Source organism: Rhinolophus sinicus, linkage group LG02, assembly GCF_036562045.2.
Source record: "Rhinolophus sinicus isolate RSC01 linkage group LG02, ASM3656204v1, whole genome shotgun sequence".
Lineage (NCBI taxonomy): Eukaryota > Metazoa > Chordata > Mammalia > Chiroptera > Rhinolophidae > Rhinolophus > Rhinolophus sinicus.
Genome location: NC_133752.1, coordinates 177,765,550 through 177,787,334, shown reverse-complemented (window position 1 = coordinate 177,787,334; position 21,785 = coordinate 177,765,550). Strand labels below are relative to the sequence as shown.

Genomic DNA, 21,785 nt, shown 5'->3' with positions numbered 1-21,785 from the left:
CATTTTCATAAAACGCTACAAATTCTGTTTCTCCAGTTCCTGGGTATCAGGAAGACGTTACCCAAGAAGAGAGTGTGAGTATTCTGGTCAAAGGAAATGAATACTCCTCAACCATAACCGGACCCTTGTCTTTCTAGGTCTCTTCTAAGTTGTGTTGTCAGTTGGTTTCCTAGGCCTGGTCACCACTAAGTAAACCAAGAAGGTTTGCAGAGGCCACGTCGGATCGCCATCTTGAATATGTGCCCCGCCTAATCAGCCCGTCTCTCGCTCTCTCCCTTCCTCTCCTCTCTAAAGGTGCACCAGCAACAGGCCTGACCACACGCACATTCTCTAAGGCTCCAGCACTTCTCCCCCTCCTCCCCGGACTCCAGCCACACAGCCCTTCTCATTGGTTTCCCACTGCTCCAACCAGCTTCCTACCTTGGCGCCTCCTCATCCAGCCAGACTCCCACTTCAGAACCTCCTCCCACTCTATTTCCTCCACCACAAAATCCTCCCCACACCCCAGATCCAGCCAACTCCTAACTGGGTCTCCACTGAAACATTAATTCCTCCGAGAGGCCTTTCCTGAACCCCTTGGTATCCCTTCTTGCCTGCATAGCTCCTCTCCTTCTCCTTTAGAGCATCAACCACTATCGCAACCATTGTAAGTAGGTGTTGAATGCTTGTCTTCCTGGCTGGACCTTAAGCTCCGTGAAGACAAAGAATGTGACTTGATTGCTTTGCCCTCAGCGGCCACCACAGTACCTGGAATTTAGTAAATGCTCAGCAAGTATGTATTACAACTTCAATACACACATATATACCTAGTATATTCTGTTTGGATCCTGTGACTGGTTTCTAAAAATTGGCTCCCATTGCCCAAAAAGTAGTTGGTGAGCTTTGGCCAACTGAATTTAAATCTAGTTCCATTTTAAGACAATAACTCTATTATCCGTAAGTGTCATTTCTGAATCTTTACTTATGCTGACAACTAAAGTTATTCAAGTTTCTACTTGATCGTGAACTGTATGAAGGCCCTGCAGATGGGCCTCTCTATAGGAATATTCCCTGGTCCTCACAGCATTTGCAGATCCGCTCCCCTTCCTAGAGGCATCATGCATGGGCACAACTTCACAAAACAACCGGAACTGAAGTGCAGCTGGGTATACCGGAGACCTCGCTGCCTTACAGGTTTATAAGAGTGGTGCAGCATTAAGGAGAAGAATCAGGGACGCTCTGGAAAATAAGATATTTCAACTATAAAAGTCTTTGGTATCTTTACTTTCCAAGCATCAGACTTCCATGATGTTATTCAACAGCATGCTGACAGCTCAAAGCAGAGCCAGCTGCTGGGCACAGTGGATTTCAAAAGAGTGAACTGATATGGTCAAAGGACTCTGGAGATGAAGAAACCTCCAAAGATACCCAACAGATCGTCGTTCTCAAGTAACAAATGCAGACCTGAGCTCAGGAAGCTGAGTTGCTTGGACCTGGACATACAGCTAATGAGTAGCAGAACCAGGAATGGAATCCACGTCTCCTGACACCAGGCTTCATCCCATAATGCCTGTGGGGGACAGCATCACGTGGCCCTGGGGGCTCCCAACCCATCCAAGGGCAACCTGAAGCCCCTCCCTTCACAAGAGATTAGGTAGCTGAGGGGTGGAGGAATGGCAGTGGGAGGGGCGAATCACGCCCCCAGCCACCTCTTCAGGCCCTCCGCAGGGACCAGAGGACACACGCTCCTCCTGGTGAGATTACCCTTATTGTTTATGTCTTGCTGTTGTTATCCAAATATTGCATACGGCTGCACAAGACCACGACCTCCCTCTAGAGAAACAAGAATGAATGGGAGGCAGCCCCAGCCAAACACTGGAAACTGATACTCCACAGCCTCCTTCCCACACAGTCCTGCCAAGCCACCTCCACGCTGACCCCAGACGCCTGAGTGTACTCCGGTCCAGGCCCTGGTGTGAGCCGAGAACATCAGCTGCAGCACATTGTGGCCCAGGAATAGGGCTGCCCAAAGAAGGGTGGAGGGGTGAGCTTTATGCGATGGAGAGGGGCAGAGCAGGGACAGACTCCTCTAAGACATCAGCAAGCCAGGTCATCTTGGATCCGCAAGGACCAATGTGCTGTCGCACAGGGAGCAGGAGAGAAACCCCCAGGGACTCCCATGTCTCAGATCATGCTCTCAGCTGGAGGAGTTCTACCAGGGGGTGCTCAGGTTGTGGCCAGGGGCCATGCGCAACACTAAGGAGGAGAGTGGGGTGTACCTTTGAGACTTTTGAAATGAGAGCAAGAAATGAGATGGTCCTCACAACTTCTCCATTTGCGGGACACCATGGCCTGCCTGTGCCATCAGTGAAAGCAAAGTCTTAACTTCCCTTCAGCGATCAGGAACTTCCAACCTGTGACAGGGAGCGGGCTCTGCCTGGACCTCCCAGACACACAGTGACTTGGAATTAAGCACAGGGAGGAACGTCCTGACTGGAGGAGGACAGATGAAAACTTGCTTTCCTGGGCGGCCCTGGATGAGAGCCAAGGAAAATACTCTCCAACCCTCTCCTCCCCAGGCTAAGGTGAGAATGGGTCAGTGACCAGCAATGGTGGAGGGCAGGAGCAAATGCTCACTGAACCCTATCCCAGAGACCCCAAAACACCAGCAGCATGACCCCTCTCATAGAAAAGGCTTCACCGAATCCCCAACCACAGTTGGGGAGAACCCTGCCAGGGTCCTATGTAAATGAAAACTCAGTCACTCTTGGCATATTTTCTTCCAAAGCAAAGGGCCATCACCAAAATTCCTGGAAGGGGAGGGCATTCCCAGCTGGGAGGATCCCTTAGGGCAGCTACCAAAATAGGCAGGTGCCCAAAAGAGATTTTCTCTGGACCTGCTACCACTGTCTCTACTCTGTGCATCGCACATCATTGTACTCCAGACAGGGGCCACCCAGAAAACCTCTGCTCAAAGCCCAGGTGAAGATGAAGTGGCGAGAGGAGCACTGAGGAGCCAGACCTTCTCACACACCCAGGGCTGAGAGAACCTGCTCCCCACCTCACCTCTGAGCTTCAGGGGCCCCCAAGGGCAGCACAGTACCCTGGAAAAAGCACCGTATGGGGAGTTAGCAACAGAGTGAGATTATGTGTCCTCTGGGCTTCATTCTACTTTAAAAGTCCCACAGAGGAAATGGGGAATACTCATCACCATGTAGGTAGGAGAGATGGTGGGAAAGCCCTGGGTACTAGGGCCTGAGGGCTTGGTCTTGGGCCCCAGCTCGGCCACTTACCAGCTGTGCTATTTTTGACAAGTCATCAAAGCTCTTGAAACTCAGGCCCATGTGAAAATGATTGTAATGATTCATAATAATACCACCTGTAGGAGAGAAGGATGGACTTTACAAAGAGACACGTGAAATCTTTTGGGGGTGGAAGATATGTTCATTATCTTGATTATGATGATGGCTTCCCAGGTGTGTACAGACGTCAAAACTCAACAGATTAGATACTTTAAATATGTGCAGTTTATTACACACCAATTATACCTCAATAAGTCTAGGGGGGAAAGACTTGCAAAAATGTAAAACAATGCCACGCTTCTCTCAATTTTTTTATTTTGAAAAACATCATTATTTTTCATTAAAATGGTATTTATGTTAAATAAACATGTTGTTTATTTAACAATGTTATATATTTTTAGTTTTAATTAGCTAATAAATTTTCAAAAATTAATAATAATTCCATTATACCTCAGAGTCAAATAAGATTATATACATAAAAGTATTTTGCAAACTATAAACTATATATAAAAGGATTGTATTAAGAGCAAGCTCATAGGCAGCCACAGCCAAATCTTGACCTTGGCACTGAAAGTGCAAAGCATGTCCCTGTTCCTTGGACCACGAAACACATGCCCTTGACCTCTATGGTGATCCTATCATGCTTCTTAGAGAAAAATCATAGCTGAGCCATAGCTCCTGGCATGTACAACACCAAGTAAGGTTAAAGATAATAGAGAATGTTTCCATTTGGAATTTAAAATGCAGAAAGTAAAAGGCTAAACAGAATCCAGGAGCCAGAGACCAAATTTCTACCCAAAATGAGGATAAAAATCCATGAACCCTGAAGATGTTGGCAGAAAGTACAAGACCGCTCCCAAAACTAAGGGAGGCTAGGGAGCTGACTAGGCTTCGGGCACACAGGCCCAGCCCAAAATGGAGGGGAAAAGGTCAGAGATAAACCATGAGGAAAGACCAGAGGAAAATGCTGCCCTTTCCAAGCTGTCACAGTAAAACTATTTTGGACAGTGGACATCCTGCAAGTGGAATCAGATGCTGCAGAATGCTAACTCTCCACAATGTGCGAGCTTCCCAGTGCCCCCAAGAGCACACTGTGAGCCTGTCAGTGCCCTGTCAGTGCCCAGAGGAAAGGAAGGCAGATGCAGAGTGGTGGGCAAAAGGTCCCTCATCGAGTGGTTGATAGATACTTGGACCAAGGCTGATCGGTTGGTCCTGGTTGGGCTGGGACAGTCCCAGTTTATTTCTTTGCCTCCTCATCCTATCCAGTTTAGCATTTTAGCATTATCAAAACTGTCCCAGATTGGACAATAAATTATAGAGTTTCCTGTGGATCAGCAATAATCACCACTGATAATCAAGAGCCATCAAATGTTTGGGCAGGAATGTCCAGTATCTCCTTCCTGACCTTTATTCCTTTGGCCTATATGATAAATGACCCATTCAGAGAAAAGCATTTCCGGGCATTTAAAAACTCATCATATTACCTCTAAAAGTGCCCATATCTCTAATGTCCCTCCTAACTCAAAACTTATGTGATTTTTTTTTCTTCTCTCCTCAAGACAAACCTTCTCTCCTCTATAAAACCTTCGTGCTATCAGTAATTAACTCCCCATCACCACAGATGAACCCTGGCCTGCTCTTAGCAATGACTTGCCTCTCCTCTAAGCATATTCCCTACTATTTCCTATGATTCACTCATCCCAACATATTTCAATTCAACAAGTATTTACTGGGGGACAACTGTGTATCAGCAATGTGCTAAGAGTGAAGGGTATACAGAAGAAACATAAGCCATCATAGCATCACATGGCTTTCACCTTCTTTGGAAACCAGATAAATGATACCTAACACACAAGACAGATGAATAACACCATGACTGGGGTGATTAATGTTCAAACGGACTGGGTGACTAACGAATGCTCATTTGTTGGTTGTCTCCCCTTTCACTCATCAATAATTGCCAGATTTTGCTCTGAGAGAAATATTCCTCCTAGCTCTCAGTCATGTGTTCAGTAGAATCGACCCCACAAACTCCAGGGTAGGCCCAATTACCTTGAACCAATCAGCATATCCATCCCCCTGGCTGAAACAATTGGTTCTGAAATATGTTTGTAATGCAGTGAAAACCAATAAGATACGAGGAAATGTGGGCCAGAGTTTCTGGAGAAAGCAGCTTTCTCTTCCTGCCAGAATGCTAGAGAGAATAGTGGCAGGCAATCTGCTCCATAAAGGGAAGGCCTGGGTCAGCCAAGGGACCACTGAATAAATAGAGGATTCAGTGGACCCTGAAAAAGACTGAGCAGAAAGATGGAGAAACAGAGTCCTTGGGGACATCATGTGAGCTGCTGGATCAAGCCTCACCAGACCTACTTTTGGGCTTCTGGTTGCAGGAGCTTATACATTCCCTTTGTTGTTTAAGCCAGTTTGAGTTGGGTTTTCTGTAATGCAACCAAGAGTTCTCACTGATATAAGACCCTAGTGGAAGAGCTGACTGCAGGCTAGAGGAGCCAGAGATGATGCGATGGGGAGGGAACTTGAGTTGAACTTTGAACATTGTGTGATTGATTTACATATGCAAAAAGGGGAATGGGTGGCATGGAAAAGAAGGACTAGGATGAACAAAGGTACAAGAAGGGATCAGTGCAGTCTGCGGAAACGAGCCTGGTGGAAGCTGAGGGAGCCAGAGGGCTGAGACGTGGCCTGTGCTGACCAATCAGCCCATTAGGTTGCTGTTGTCCATGACCTTCACCGTAGTGATCTCGAGGGGTCAACCCTGTATGTTCACCCAGATTCTATGTATCTTCAACAAGATAAAAGAATGACAAGAGTCCCCCTTGTCAGAAACCCTGAGAGAATGCCTTTCCCCTTTCGCGGTGGAGGTCAATTGGGAACTTCTTCCCATTCTCCAGTGAGATTAAGAAATGCAATAAATGGACAGTGACTATCCATCTGCTCTGGGGTTGGTCCGGGCTGTGGTCAACAGAAAAAAGGAGCAAGCCCCCCATGTGCCACTGTGACCTTCTCCAGGTTAGAGGAGGCAGGTTTCTTAAAGGTTCTTCCTTCTAAGGGCCATTAATCCTTCGTAACAGAGAGCTTATATCAGGAGGCAGGGTTGACTTTGAACATGAACAAAGAAGTTGTAAAACCTTCTACAACATTAGTTACAAATAACTTGAGCTAAAGAACCCTTTTTTCTCCCCCAGTATTTCATGGCACTACCCTAGTTGAGCTCTGGAGGGCCAAGGTACCACCTCTTCAGCCCCCCTTTGTCTCTGAGATCACCCTTCGGAAATGGGTGGGAGCTTTGGATTGTCACAATGATAAGGGAGCATCACAACCATTTAGTGGGAGGAATACCAAATGTGCTTCAACGAACGTACTGGAAAGTCCCACAAAAGGAAAAATGATCCTTCCTGAAATTTATAGTATGCCATCCAGAATCACTGCCTTAGGACTCAGGGAACTGAAGTGCAAACCGCTGCGCTGCCCACAGATCTATCAGACCTGACATAAAAGCCAGAGTTAGCGAGGACCACACCAGTCCTCTACTCCCCCACCAGACTCAGACTTGAGAGATACTAAGGTAGATCTTAAAGACACGGATTGATGAGTAAAGGCTGTTAGGTTAGCTAACATCTAGATCTAAATCTGATATTCACAAGCTGATCAGATGCTCTCAGGAAAAGACTCATCACTATAATGATAAGAAAGAACAGAGGAGTCCATTATTTTGTGGGCTTCCAAAAACATCCAGAATTAGCCCATCTGTCAAGAGCGCTATGAAAACAATCCATTAGCCTAGAGTGGTTTGGGGGCCAGGGGATGAAGTTAATGGCACCTCTGAGAAGTAAGGTGCGTGAAAGGAAGAGCTCAGAGAGACTTGGCTTAAAATCCCAGCTCTGCCATTTACTCCCTGTGTGATCATGGATACATTATGTACTCTCTCTGCGACTCTTTCCTTTTTGGTAAAATATTATAATAACCCAGAAACAACAGTGACCTCACAGGCTGCTTGTGAAGATCAGCAATAATATAAGACACCCAGCACAACGCCTGGCACATACTAGGTGCTCAATGCGAATAATAATTGGATTCTGCAGATGATGTCTCTGGCCAGAGGAATTTGAATTGAGAGGATTTGTGCAATCCAGTTTCCAGCATCCTCCCTTTTTTCCCAGAAAAACCTGGCTCCTGGGGCATTTTTTCCCCTATATGAGGCGAGAGCCCGATTTGGAACATGTCCCATCTATGCAGCCAAAACAGGCTTTTCCACAGCCGTGACCCTGTCACACACACCACTGTCAAGCGGGCCCTGCCTGAGACCACCGTCCCTCCCCATAGCCTCTAGTCTGGAAGAAAGGGGCTCATCAACCATGCTAATTAAATCTGCAGATGATAACAAACTGGGCGGTACTGCGAACAGCACCAGAGAGGATGGGGAAATAAATGAGAAGGGACCTGGGGAGTTTAGAAAATATGGGACAGGAAATAACAAAATGAGATTCAATGCAGAAGAATGCAAGTAACTCTAACTGGGGGGAATAATCAGAAACATAGACACTGGTGGGGAGAGGGAGCTGGAAAAAGGCTGAGGAGATGAGGGCTTGGGGTAGGGTGGATGACAGGTGGCAAGTGATACAACAGGCAGCAGGAGGTGAGCAACAAGTAGGGGTCAAGAGGCCTACAGGTGAGGCCAGGTGGAGAATGGGCTGGCCATCGCGGAGCTGGAGCCCCAGGTCCCCTCAGGCAGGGGCAGGTAGCCTCATATAAGGCTCACTTCCAAAGGGGATCCTCCAGTGAGGCTCTCGCTCAAGTCACACCTGCCTCAGGAAGCCCTTCCAGACTCCTAAAGCGTGTTACCAGTCTCCTCACTTGTCACTCGTCTGTGACATACAGCTCTGCCTTTCACTGACTGTGGGCACGGTTTCACATCTGACTCCTTTATCTCCAGAGGGACAAAGACTCGGCACTGCCACTCACGGAGTCCTCCCAGCATCACCACAGTGATAACCCTGGTAGGTTTTCAACAAAAAGAAGGATTGCTATCATCTCAAATAACAGGACCAAAAGAAGAAATTCTCCCTCAAAGCTCTCATGAGTTAAGAATGTATCTGTGGCTTCTCCGTCTTTATCTCTAGGCCCTCGATGCAGGTGCAGGCCTCCTGTAAGGTGTCTCTGAATCAAATGCATGATGTCTATTTAAGCCCTATTCAGACCAGCACACACACCGCAGGTCGCTCAGGGTCCAGGGGAAAAGAAGATGAAAAATGAGTGTGGGGAACACGAGCAGGCGTGTGCCCCCTGATGTGCGGATGACTCTTCTGATGGATGCAGGGAGTGGCTGCTCCACCAGTGGGCTCCCTGAGGCACCTGCCCCCTTTCAGCTGAAAACTTCATAATCAGTAACAGTTGGGAGAATAAGGTAAAACTCATTCTCGGGGAATTTGGGTAAGGCTCACTGGCCCTGGAGAGAAATTTAACTGTTGCTGGGGCCATTGTCAAGTCAAGTTCCTACAAAAAAGGCGAGAGCCCCTCATCAAGCCAAGAATACCACAGTTCTCACTAAACATGTGCGTTCTAAGGGATGAAAGAAGCAAATACCAGAAACTTGCTTTGAGGCACAGCCTACTTTGGCATCAGGGACATTAGGAGGGGAAAGTAAAAAGCCAAACGGGCTGGAAAATCTCCCTCAGGGCCAGTGGATGAAGGTATTTTTAGAGCTCCTTATATCCCAAGCCAACAGGACCCTCCACTGCTCTGAGAGCTCTCTGGAGAAAGAAAGCCCTTGGTCTTTCCTGCTCATCTATGCCCACACTATTCTAGCATTGCTCAGCCCCCTAGGGCTGTGGAAGAGACAAGGGACAAGTTGATAAGGCACAGAGTCCCAGGTCCTGGAGCCAGCTCTGCACTTCCCAACTGTGGTACCTTCGGAATGTCACACCTGAGCCCCCCTGGGCCCCTGCCTCCTGCCTACCTATAAAATGATAGAGTTGAACTCGGAAGGTCCCCTCCCACTGAAAGATCATTTGATTTCATGAAGGGCGGGAGTTCTCTTAGCACTTCAGCCTGAAGAACTGGCCTTTAAGTCATTCTATGACAAATGGAATTTGATAGGCTGCAAGGCTCCCAGCCTCCTGGGAAAATGCAGGAGTGAGCTAGAGCATAGCGTCACAGAGACTTTCACCATCTAGACAGAACTGTATTTCCTCATGTCTTCTTTCCCCAGGGCTCCCATCTCTGTTCTCATATTCCAAAACTTGCAAAGACCAAAGGTCCTAGTCAGGGTAAGGGCACTGCTCTGCTGGATAAGAAATGCAGCAGGTACCAGCCAGGAAGGGTCAATACTGAACTCTCGTACTTCCCCTAACCAAGGGGGCGCATGCAGCTGTGCAGGCCATGTGCTGACAAAGACGTCACATTAAGGGGGCACCAGCCATAGAGAAAACATCTTAGAGTTGTATGTTCACTACGATGGTTGTCTGGCAGATGGCAGTAAAGCATCCTGATCTAACAAAATCATCATATTAAGACGAATTTCCAAAAACGGAAATAAAGCATCTTGAGGAATGGAGCCCTATTTCTAATCTGTGCCATATGACACAAGATACCATATGCTCTAGCTGGGGCCCCAATCGTAAACCTGGATAGTGACCCACAGGAAAACAATGAGAGAGAGAGAGAGAGAGAGAGAGAATAGCAGGACGTAGTATCCTTTCCATGGCCCAAAAGCAAAACCTGATCTACATGGGTTGTAAATGACTAGTCAGCCAAAGCAGAGCTTTATCCTATGGATATTTACATTTTTAAAGGATCAAATAAGATACTGATTTCTTGAAGACTGGACCCTGTCTTGTTCATCAAGCACCTAGGCCCGTAACACAGTGCCAACAGCAGAGTTTGCACTCCAAATGGTTCACTAAAACAAATGGAACCAAGGGAGGAATTCCAGAACCTACCAGTGGGTAGTGGGAGAGTCCAGGTCTCCTAAGTCCTGGCCCACAAGGAGACCCACTGTGGCCCTGGCTGGAAAGCCCAGCATATCCCACTTAGAATCCTTTACAGACCCTGCACACAGGACATGCTCAGGAAGCTTCATGAATATTTCTGAGACCAGAGAAAGCTGGAGATGTACAGTCTTCTAAGCTCTTTTAATTTATCCTTCATCCAAGAGAAGCAGTCCAGAAACTAGACTTCGGATGTCTGCCAGCTTTAACCAGATCCAGGTAAATGAGCTAGGAATAAAACAAGTTTTCAGTTCTCCCTGTCCTGGTACCCAGTTGTTTCTGAGAGTGCTCCATAGGACCCTCCAGCTGCCTCTGTCTTGCTCTGAAGGGTCTGTGTCCCGGGCATTCCCTCATCCTGGCTTACCTGTCATTGAACCCACACCCTGTCCTGCTAAGGAAGGCCATGGATGCTCTCAAGAAGCTCATAGTCTAACCTCAAGTTCTCTCACTCAGGGACTACCAAATGACTGGCTTGTCAGGCTATGACAAAGCAACCTTTTGGGAGCAATAAAGGCTGATGAAGATCTGATCCCACCCAGCTGAACTGTGAAAGGGGCTTTGAATGCTTTATCCCACCAGTGACTTATAGCAGACATCAGGCCCACCAGGAGGCTGATGGGGGAGAGGATGATGAAGGCCCAGGGACCTTTCTGAAAAGGCTCCATCACACCTCCTAGGTGATGGCTGCACCACTTCGTGAATATACTAAAAACAACTGGATAGTACACTTCAGAAGGGTAGGTTGTATGGTATTGAACTATATCTCAGTTTTTTTAAAAATCACGCTACCTAGACCTCCATTTCTGCCCACAACAAAGGCCAGCCCTAGCAGGGCTCTGGACGAGCTTCCTAACCAGTCCCCTTCCCAGGGCCATGGTATAATGAAAAGGAACAGGCTCCGGAACCTGACAGCCTTACAATTCCGTCTGTGTGACCTTGGCCGCTACTTACCCACTCCGAGCCCTGGTCCATAGAATGGAAGAGATGACATCCTTCATGAGGCCATTGTGAACAGTCAATGTGAACAGGTGTGAGAAACACTGCCCATGGGTGTGTGCTTGGCAGGAGCACATCTTGGTTTTTTCCTTCAGTAACGGTACTCTTTGTACTGGGGGGACTTTCCTTTTCTCAATATTTGGTAACCTGGGCTGGGCAACAAGGCTACTATAAGTGGCTTATCAATATATTGCTATAAATAAATAAGACCCAGTAAAGGGGATGAAAGAGAGGGGGTAAGGATGAGGAGTTTATAAGCCCTGCCAGGGTGAGAACTATGTAGTTTATTGCCTGGAGGTACCTAAAGTGCTCTCTCTCTCTCTCTCTCTCTCTCTCTCCCACCCTCCCGACACTTGAAGTCCCCAGGCTCTTGAAGTTGGACCTGTGTTGTTCTCTGGCTCTATGACAAGGCCAGCGAAGCTGCTGACTCTGGACAACTTGGGGGTTGTCGTACAGATGACAAACAAATCTGAGGCTCCGTGGGCAAATACTGTCCAACTAGCTTTGCATCGTGTGCCTGCTGCATTCGCCTTCCCATCCACATTCCTGACCCATCACTGCCTCGCTGGAGGGGCTGGGGCTGGGGCTCGTCCAGCATGCCAGGGAAAGCCAAGGAGAGTCAGCTCAAAGCTTGAAGGAGGCCGGAAGGAGCATGTCCTGCAGATTAGGGAGGGGCTGAGCTGGAGTGTCGTCTCTGGCTGCCCTTCAAGCCTTTCTGTCAACACATCAGGACAAATGAGGTGCTCTTGTCACTCACTGAAGATGCAGAGCATCTTGACTGAACCCTCCCTGAGCTGATGGGGCTGCTTGGGAGACATTCAGCATTTAAGGACGCTCCTTACTCAGGGGTGCTGAAGCACTTGGGAGGAAAGATTCTGCAGGTGACCCAAGCCGGTATGACAAACTACATGGGGAGCTGCAGAGCCAGTCAGGGCTCAGTGACATCTTCACCACCTTCTCAAGGGGCCTCGTAGCCGCAGTGACACCAGCCGTCACTGTGGAGCGGTACATTGCCCTACCCCCACTGCAACCAAGGACCACCGACAGAAGCCCAGATCTCCCCCTCCGCGTGCTCAGGAAGACGGGGTAGAGGCCTCCATGCTCAGTGCTCTCACACATCCGTGGAGTCCTCAGAATGAACGAGGGGGGGCCTCACTGAGAGGAACCAGACACAGACCCTGCCCCCAAGAAGCTTACAGACCGGGGAACCCTACAAGAATGGAGGAAATAAGACGCAGTCTGGTGGCTACAGAAAACTTAAAAGAGGGAGGCTCTTGGGAAGATCTTGAGCTTCCTAGTCCTTTCCCCAAATAACTAGGTCACAGGGTCAGTGTCCCAGGGCCCAGGGGCTGCCACCTGATCTGCTAACCACTGGCTGGATGAGCTTAGATGAGCAGCCTCCCTTCCCTCACTTCTCGTCACTTATACAATGAAGAGCGGGATGAGGTGAGTTTTGAGGACCCTTCCAACACCAGACTTGTCTGCTTCTTTAATGCTTTACATTGCATCCATACAATCCTGTTATCATAGCCTCCTGTCCTGGCTTGACCCCGGACTTGGCCTCTCTCTCAGCTCTGCTGTTCCTCCCAGCCCCTCATGACTCATGCCCACCTGCCATGCTTTCCAACATCTCGCTTCCCAGTCAAATCCTCACACACAGTCCCAAAGCTCTCCCCTAGCCAGCTCCCCCAGTTCTTCTTTCTCTAAATTCTGTGCATTAATTGCACATACAAAACTCCAGAAAGCTCCCAAGAATAAGGTTCATGTCTATTCTCCAGAATGCTCTCTTGCTGACCCATTATCTAGAATAGAGATCAGCCAACTTTTTCTATAAAAGGGTAGATGGTAAGTATTTTAGGCTTTGCAGCCCACATGGTCACTGTCACAACTACTCAACTCTGCTGTTGAAGTGCACCAGCAGTCATAGACAGTACACAAATAAATGAGTATAACTGGATTCCAGTATAATTTTATTAACAAAATAAGGGGTGGGCCAGATTTGGCCGGCAGGCCAGAGTTGCCAACCCTTAATCTAGGACATGTTTTACCAACAAGCATACCTCCACCTGCCCTTCTCTCATTTTTATGATTGTTTACACGTCTGTCTGCTATACTGGACCATGAGCTTCTTGAAAGCTGGCTCTGCATCTTTTTAATTCCTGAACCGCAGTCAAACAGTATTCCTTGTACATTGTAGGTGTCCAACAAGTGCTTGTCCCATTAATGCTCTAACATGATGGTACATATTTTATACCTTGTGCCCTAAGGAGATCAGCATTAGGAGTCACCATGAGCTACCATGAGGCAGACAAGCCCCAGTGGGAGAATGGCGCAGGGCCGAGACTCAGCCATGTAAGTTTGTACTGTACCTGCCAGAAAACACAGGGGAAGGCAAACTGGCCTGCTGGCCTCAGCACCGCTCTTGGAGGGAACTCCATTCTGCTACATCAAAGGGTGCATCTCCTGATCAAAAGTTTGGACCAGACACTCCACCTCCTGGATCCGTTCCTCCACCTCCCACGCTCACTATCCCCGACTGATAGCCCTCTGGGGACGGGGATCATCCATGGAAGGCAGACATCTGTGGAGCTTCCAGTCCCTTTCATCTGAACCTATCACCCAGGATCTGCCGCTAATGCATCCATTACGCCACACAGGTAAAAGAGAGCACCCAGACACATCGGGCCACCCGAGTCACAATACCCTTGTGATTGAGTGTGGTGATCCCCATTCTACAGAAGAGCAGACTGAGCCCAGAGAGGCTATGACTTGTTCAAAATCACTGCACTGAGCAGCAAATCAATCCTAGGGCTTCAGCATGACATGGCCACCATAAAAAGCTGCTGTGACCCAGGCCACATCAAGAATGACAGAGAGGAAGACTCCCCTCTATTCTCACTGATGCATTTCAAGGGGGCAGACAAATCAGAGCCCATTCAGAGGAGAGAAATGAGAAAAGTAACAGAACTCAAGGCCACATTCAATGAAAAATGCATAAAGCTGTTTGACTAATTAAACTCCAAGGCAAGAGGTACGGGTGAGGGACATGGTACCTGGCTTGGCCAGGGTCAGCTTAGGAAGAAATAAGGGTCCCTCTCAGTTCACTATATGGCCATGGTCCAAACACCAGTCAGAACCATGTTCTAAAATATGATTAAGTTCTTGAAGCATTATTTTAATTACTTCACCTGCCTTTTTTTACAGAAGACATTAAATAAACATTCCTCCATCAGCTCCCATTTTAAAGTAAAGAACAAATGGTTATTATAGTGGGTTGAATAGTGTTCCCCCAAACTTCATGTCCACCTGGAACCTCAGAATGTGACCTTATTTGAAAACAGGGTCACTGCAGATGTAGTCAGTTAAGGTAAAGTTATACTGCATTAGGTGTACCCTAAATCCAGTGACTGGTGATCTTATAAGAAGAGGAAAGAACGAATGCACAGGGAAGGTGGTAAAGTGAAGACAGAGGCAGAGATTGGGGTGACGTAGTCATGGATTGCTGGCAATCACAAGAAGTTATGGGGGAGCCATGGGACAATTCTCCTTCAGAGCCTTGAGAAGTTACCCCCCTGCTGACATCCTGATTTTGGCCTTCTGGCCTCAGGAACTGTGAGAGGATAAATGTCTTGCTCTGAGCCAACAAGTTTGAGGTAATTTTTTTTATGGCAGCCTTAGGAAACAAATACAGTTATTAACTTAGAAACATTATTAGTCTGAGCATTTCATGGAGAGGCAGTCTAAAACGATGCTTAAGAGCATGTAATATGAAGCACGACTGCCTGGGTTCAAAGCCCCAGCCAACCATTCACCAATGGTAAGACCTTGGGCAAGTCATTTAACTTTCCTATGCCTCAGTTTCCCTTTCTACAAAATAATAAAAGTACGTACCTCATACAATTGTTGTAAGGATTCAATGTGTTAAGACATGTAAAGCACTAAGAACAGAGTCTGTATCAAGAAATATACACTAAAAAAACAGTAGCTAAAGCCGACCAGAGAGTTTGGGTTTTGCGTTTTGCTACAACCACTAATGTAATAGTGGACAGTAATTATGACTCTGTCTATTAAGTGTAAATCACTGTACCAACAAGATTATGTTTGATGTCTTTTCTCTCTAATTCTTGCAATAATTCTGTAAGAGAAGTGGAATAATCTCCATTCTATAGATGAAGCAATTGAGGCTCAGAAAGGTTGAGTAACTTGTTCAGGATCACACAGTGAGAACTGATGTCATCAAGACTTACACTCAGTTCTGTCTGACTTAAATGCCCTTCCATAATATTATGCTGCCCTCTCCTGCAGGGACCAGTTTTGTTCCCCACTGTATTACCAGCCCTAGCACCAGGCCTGGACAATGGTAAGTATGTCGCACACATTTAATCAATTGATTGACTCATTATAATATGAATGCCCTGGACATAAGCATTATTGACTCTCTTGTAAGTTCAGTCTACACAGCATAGGAACAAGCACTCAATATAAACAAAGCTAGACAGTGGTCTCTAAATGAGCCAACAGATTTATGGGAACATTACGACATTACACTCCCATGCTGATTTACATAGCATGCTATGTGGACACACAAATTTGCTAGAAAAAATGTGGTTTGTTAATGAGAAGCCAGGGAAAGTGGCACTCCCTGAAGGAACACACTGTCCAATAACTTCATTAAGATTTCAATTTTCCATGGGAGATGGAGCAGGGGTAGGGAGGTGGCAAAGGCATACTTCCTAAAATTTTTATCTTGAAGCCAATTGCTAATCACATTCTGCACAGGCTCAACATTTGGGTGAAAGAAAGAAAGTGGAACTGGCCATTGGGAACATCAAAAACGGGATGGTTGGTGCATCCACAAGGATGGAGGAGCTGCAAGACTCTAACAGTGACTCTTCATCCTTCTCCATTGAAAACATGGCTTGATATTAACACTGTTTGCACTCTCTGTTCTCAGGTTGGAGGGTGGGCCCAAGAGACGGGAGCAGAGTCAGGGCTAAGGACCCAAGTGAAGCTGAGTCCATATTAATCATTTTTCTTTCAAACAATCAAAACAACAGATGAAGCTGCAGGCAGATGAAGAAGAGTTGACTATAAGCAAGCATGAGAAATAAACCTAATTTCAAAAGTCCTCATGTTTTCTGGTAGATTTCTGATGTGACAAGAGAAGAAAAATCTAAACAGACAAGTGACTAAATAGCTCAGATATGGACAAGAGAAAAAATAATCTTAGGGGCTATAAAGACAAAAACACTTCCCTGAGCTCTCCCAGGTACAAGGCCTATATGAAGCACTAGGGTTACAGGGATAAAAGATGCCATCCCCACCCTCCAGGAGCTCACTGTCTAGTGGGAAAACAGACGTGAAAACAAAGTATTACTTCGTTTGCAAGGTGCAATAGAAGTGGGGAAGAGGAAAGCGAGGGTCAAGGAAGAGTTCACAGAAGGAAGCGTGCTTGAGCTAAGACCAACACATGGAGGGCCATGAGACCATTCCAGGTGAAGGGAAGAGATTCGACAAAGGCCTGGAGGCAAGAAGCAGCAGGACAAGGGTAGGTATGACTAGGACTTGTGTCTGGGGTCGAATCAGAGAGTGGAGAGAATTACTAGAGATAAAGCGAAGACATGGGGAAAAGACCTGCTACCACAGGCTTAAGGAGTGTGAACTTCTTCTTAGGTGCTAAGAAACCATTGAAAGATTTTAAATAAGGATTGACTTGATCAGGTTTGCACCTAGAAAGACCAGTCTGATACAGCATAAAGATGGTTTGGAGGGGGCAAATCTAGGGACCAGTGAAGAGATACTGCAACAATGAAAGGGGAGACAACAAGTGCTAGAATTAGGATGGTGGCAGTGGGAAAGGTGAGGTGGAAACAAATAAGGGAAATGGGACTGACATGGCCTGGTATCCAAATGGACATGAGGGGAGGGAGAAATCTAGGGAGACTTTCAGATTCTGGCATGGTTGAGAAGGAGAATGGCTAGGACAGCCCGCAAGACAGAGAATCAGAAAGGTACAGGATCGAATAGAAGATGCTGAGTTCATTTATGAACATGTTGAGTTTAAACTGTTTCTGGATATCCAGGCATTTCTGGTCAGGAGACAGATATAAAAATCTGGAGCACCCATAAGTGCAGGTTAGAAAAGAGTATTTGAGAGACATCACGTGTAAGTGTAGGTAATAACTTAGACACGGTGACACGGGTGAAACTGCCCAGTAAGAATGTTTAAAAAGAAGAGTAAAGGAAAATTAAAGGGAGAAAAGAAAGCTAAAAACAAAACTCAGAACACTGATATTTCAATGGTAAATAAGGAGGAAAGAAAACATGAAAGAGAGTGACAGGATTCCCATAGAAGCAGAGGAAATGCATGACTTTGTTACAGACTTAGGGAGAGAAAATATCCGGTAGGAAGAAGTGGTCAAAGGTGTCAAATGCAAAAGAAAAATCAAGTGAAAAAGAGGATTGAAATGATCTTCTATTCTCCCCAAAGAGAAATAAAAATTAAAAAAGATAATAGAGAGCATATTATCATAGTCCCTAGAAGTTAGTAGATATTTGATAAATGACGAATGGATGGATGGATGGATATTGACTATAAAGGTTACCTACGGCATCCCTTCCAGGCCAACTTAAATAATATTCTACCTATATCTACAGGAAGAAGAAAAAAAAGCTATACGGTCCACAGAATAACAAGAAAAAAATCTCAGAGCTATTTCACCAACAAGGGTCTTTCAAAGGTCATTCTATCTATTATCCCCCAGCCTCTGGCAGTATGTCAAGAGCAATTTTTAACACATGCTATCAGTAACACACACAAAAACCCACATATACACGCATCTAAATCAGACTTTCCAGAAGGAAGGGAGAAGTAAGTTTGCATCTACCCTACTACCTCTTGCATCTGGCGGGGGAAACGGAAAAACTCGTCATCGGCATAGCTGTTGCCCCTGGAGCCAACAGCACAACCGCAGAGCCAAGTCTCTGTGAAATGCATCAGATCAAACTCAATGATCAATAATAAAATCAACAGCCTTCTCAAAGCCAAAGGGGTTGAAATTCAGAGGGGGCAATCCTGTCATTTCTCCGGGGGCCTACAGCACACTCATTTTCATGAGATTTATAGCTTTAACCAATTCTCCAGATGTAGGACAATGTTACAGAAGTCAAACCTTTTGACTAAGTAAGAGGCCAGGGTTGGGGGAGTAATGATCTACCAATTAGAGGGGCTCATGGACTCCTAGACCCCCTGAGTCCCTCCAGCTCTGACAAGAGAAATCCAAACCACTTACAAGGGTTAACCAATCAAACCAGAAAACCCATCAGCCATACAGTTCAGCTGGAAGAATGTTCCTTTATTAAACAAACAATGTGTCTGGAACACTTTTGGTCTCATTGTTCCATTCCAGGCTGGAGACTGAAGCTATAGAAATAAATTAGCAATTGCAATAATGCTCATCCTGGGCTGACTCAACCGGCAAATAGAGACTTCTTGGCTGGGGCTGAGAATTGAATTAACTCTTTCAGGCCGTGGGTGGAGGTGAGTGAGGGGTGCGATGGGGTAGGGAGGCCGAGAAAGAGATTTCCAAATGTAAACAACTATTGAAAGAGGAGGGCTGAATAGCACTGAGAACAAATGTAGAGTCTTTTTTTTTTTCCAATGGTCTGTAAGTATGGGAAGGAGAGGAACAGGCAAAAGCATCTCTAGCTTCACACTGGCGTTTTACAACAGCAGTATTTGTGGACCCTGACCTGTATCGACTGCAGTCATCACCTCTTCTGTGGTCTGGAAGAAAGGATGCCTCTCTCCAACTCAAGCTCCCATCAGGGCCCCAGGTATACCAGAAGGAAGTAGATTTACATTAGGCTTGTGACCTGCATTTCACAAATGGGAAAGCCAAGTTGGGAGCGATTTCCTGAGACCACTTGACTTTTGAACCCTCTATTCTGCTCTATCTCCTCCACTTCTTGGGGAAGGAAATTTGGAGAGCCACGGCCCTTCAGGATACCTTCAAACAGGAAGGCTAGGATCTGCACCCCTCCCCACAGGCATGGAGCAGGGACTTTGCCAGCTTCAGGTCCCGGCCCACTGGCTAGACACAGGACATTCCCAGCTTGGTCAGACATCAGAGGGACTAGTGGCTAAAGGACCAGAGCCAGGTGACAGGTCTTCTTTTCCAAGGTTCAGAGGAAACCGACATCAAAGATAGGAGAGGCGTTAGCCGGGTGGTCTGAGAGAGCAATTAGGCAGGAGCAAAGGAATGGAGGAAAGGAGAGCGCCCAAACAGAGCCACAGACAGAGCTGTCTTTGTTTGCCTGACTCAAAGCCCAGCAGCAGACAAAAGGCCCCAGGAGAAAAAGCAAGACCTTGCTCAAACTAGGGTCAGAGGGCATTGCGTCATCCTCTATGGGGAGTGCCGTCCACTAAGCAGTGACAGGCAGGAGGGCAGAAGACAGACAAGAGGGAAATTGTCAAAAAGAGGATGAGGTTAAGAGCAGGATGGGGAGACAGGAGAGCAAAGAAGGGTGCACATGGACAGAGATGTCTCCATGTAATTTTCTGGGGGTTCTGCATGAACCCCCTTATCACTAGGGAGTGTCAAGTGCCCACCACATGCCCTGCTGGAAGCTCCTAAAACCACCTGCTTTCCCTTCCCTGGCTTCCTATCAGTTCCCAGCGAGGGTGCTGAAAACTGAGCTTAATTAAATATGTGAGGCTCACACGCTTACTCCAATAAAACTGAGGTTCACCCAAGGAAGAAGACACACTCACCCCTCTCCCCACCCCCACCCAGGGACAGGTCCACCTGCTGTACTGAACCAGACCTGAAAATGCCGTCTGTCCCAGAGCTGACTCATGAATTTACAACCACTCTGCACAAACATGCATGGAAATGTCACTTAGCTTTTCGTTTAATATGTGAACTGGGTCATTTCTCTTGCTCGGTCATTTATGAAATTGATTAGAAATAGCACGAACACTTGGGTGGGTTTGGACGTGCGTGTGTGTTGGACGTCTACTCAGCTGCTGGGTCTCGGGCTGTTTGGCAGGACTTGCTCCAAGCTTGGAGAAGCAGCCCCATGGGGAAGCCGTGTGAGCCCCGGGCTGGGCACTTGGGTCTTCCCTTCAAGTCCCTGTTTTTCCAGTGCCTGGAATTGGGGCCGTGGCAAGACGTGCTATCCAGGCCTTAGTGTCTCTGTGAAGTAGGAAGACTGAATGGATGACTGATGTCATAGGTCATTTCTAGCTCTGACATTTTCTGGGTTTATTTAATGCACTTTAAACAGTGCCAGGTATTTATAATTAGTAACTACAATAGCAAACGTTGATTGACCATGGCCTTTTACCGAATCAAAAGGTCTGTGCTCTGGAACACGGTGCCTGCTGTATCCAGAGACTCAATTAAAGCTGTAAATTTCACACAGACGAGTGCACTGCCTAGCCGCCGGAGAAATGACAGGATTGCTCTTTCTGAATTTTAACCACTGTGGGGCAGGTACTTCTCTGCACACTTTTTATACATTATCTAACTTAATCCTCAGCCCTGATAAGTACATATCATAATCCCCACTTTACAGAGAAAGAAACTGAGGCCCAGAAAAGAAGTATGTGGCCAAAGGTCACACAGCTAGTGAAAAAATGGAGATAGGAAACCCCGGCCATCTATGTCCAGACTCTGACCATTTAACTCTGATATTCTATGGCCCCTTCGGCAAGAAATAAAAGGAAGGGCATTTCAAATCTGGGCCTGTCACCAAGTCAAGGTGTCAGGCGATACTGGGTCACAGCCAATGTGGGCAGTGATTCTAGCTGCTGCCACAAGGGTGCTGTAAAATTCATGAGAGAGGAGGATGAAATTACTAGCATCTACTCAGAGCACCAGGGAGCTTCAGTTGCAAAGGTGCCATCCTCACCTCATCCTCCTGCCCAGCCTCATGTGCAGACTGCTGGGAATGCTAAGTACAGACCTGAAAGCCCATCCTTCCTTCCACCGCATCCCCCACCACTGCTTCCTGCTGCTAGAACTGCAAATACCTCCCGAGGACAGGACGAGCAATCACAACATGATGGCAAGACGGCTTGAAGGCAAGCTCAGATCACTAGGGCCTTGAGGACCTCTTTGTTCCAGCCCAGGAGACCCCCCACTTTTTGCACTATCCCAGAGCCAGTTAGCAGGCAGGGGCAACTCCTACGCCAGGAAACTCTTCATTGGGACCAGGTGAAGGTGTCCAGCCAGCTTCGTGAAGGTGTTGCCACCTTGCCTAGCAGTGCACATTGGAAGGAAACAACACTTAAGTCCTTCTCTCCAGCCCATGACCGAGGACAATACACTGGGCCCACAGATTGCTCCAGGTTATCTGGAGAGAGCCTGGACCAAACAAAAATGAAGGGAAAGCAGCAGGCAGACACACAGACCCACTCTTTCCTCCCAGCATGGTGAAGGACGAACACAGTCCCAGGGCAGGGCTGCTATTAAAGAGCAGAGGGAGCCCAAGGCACAAA

The 21,785-nt window shown here is 47.0% G+C and overlaps 1 protein-coding gene across 2 annotated transcripts in view; it reads right to left on the bottom strand.

The window, feature by feature from the left end:
- ANO2 (anoctamin 2) overlaps positions 1-21,785 on the bottom strand; it is a 309,976-nt gene that overhangs the window by 235,132 nt on the left and 53,059 nt on the right. The gene's annotated exons all lie outside the window — the stretch shown is intronic.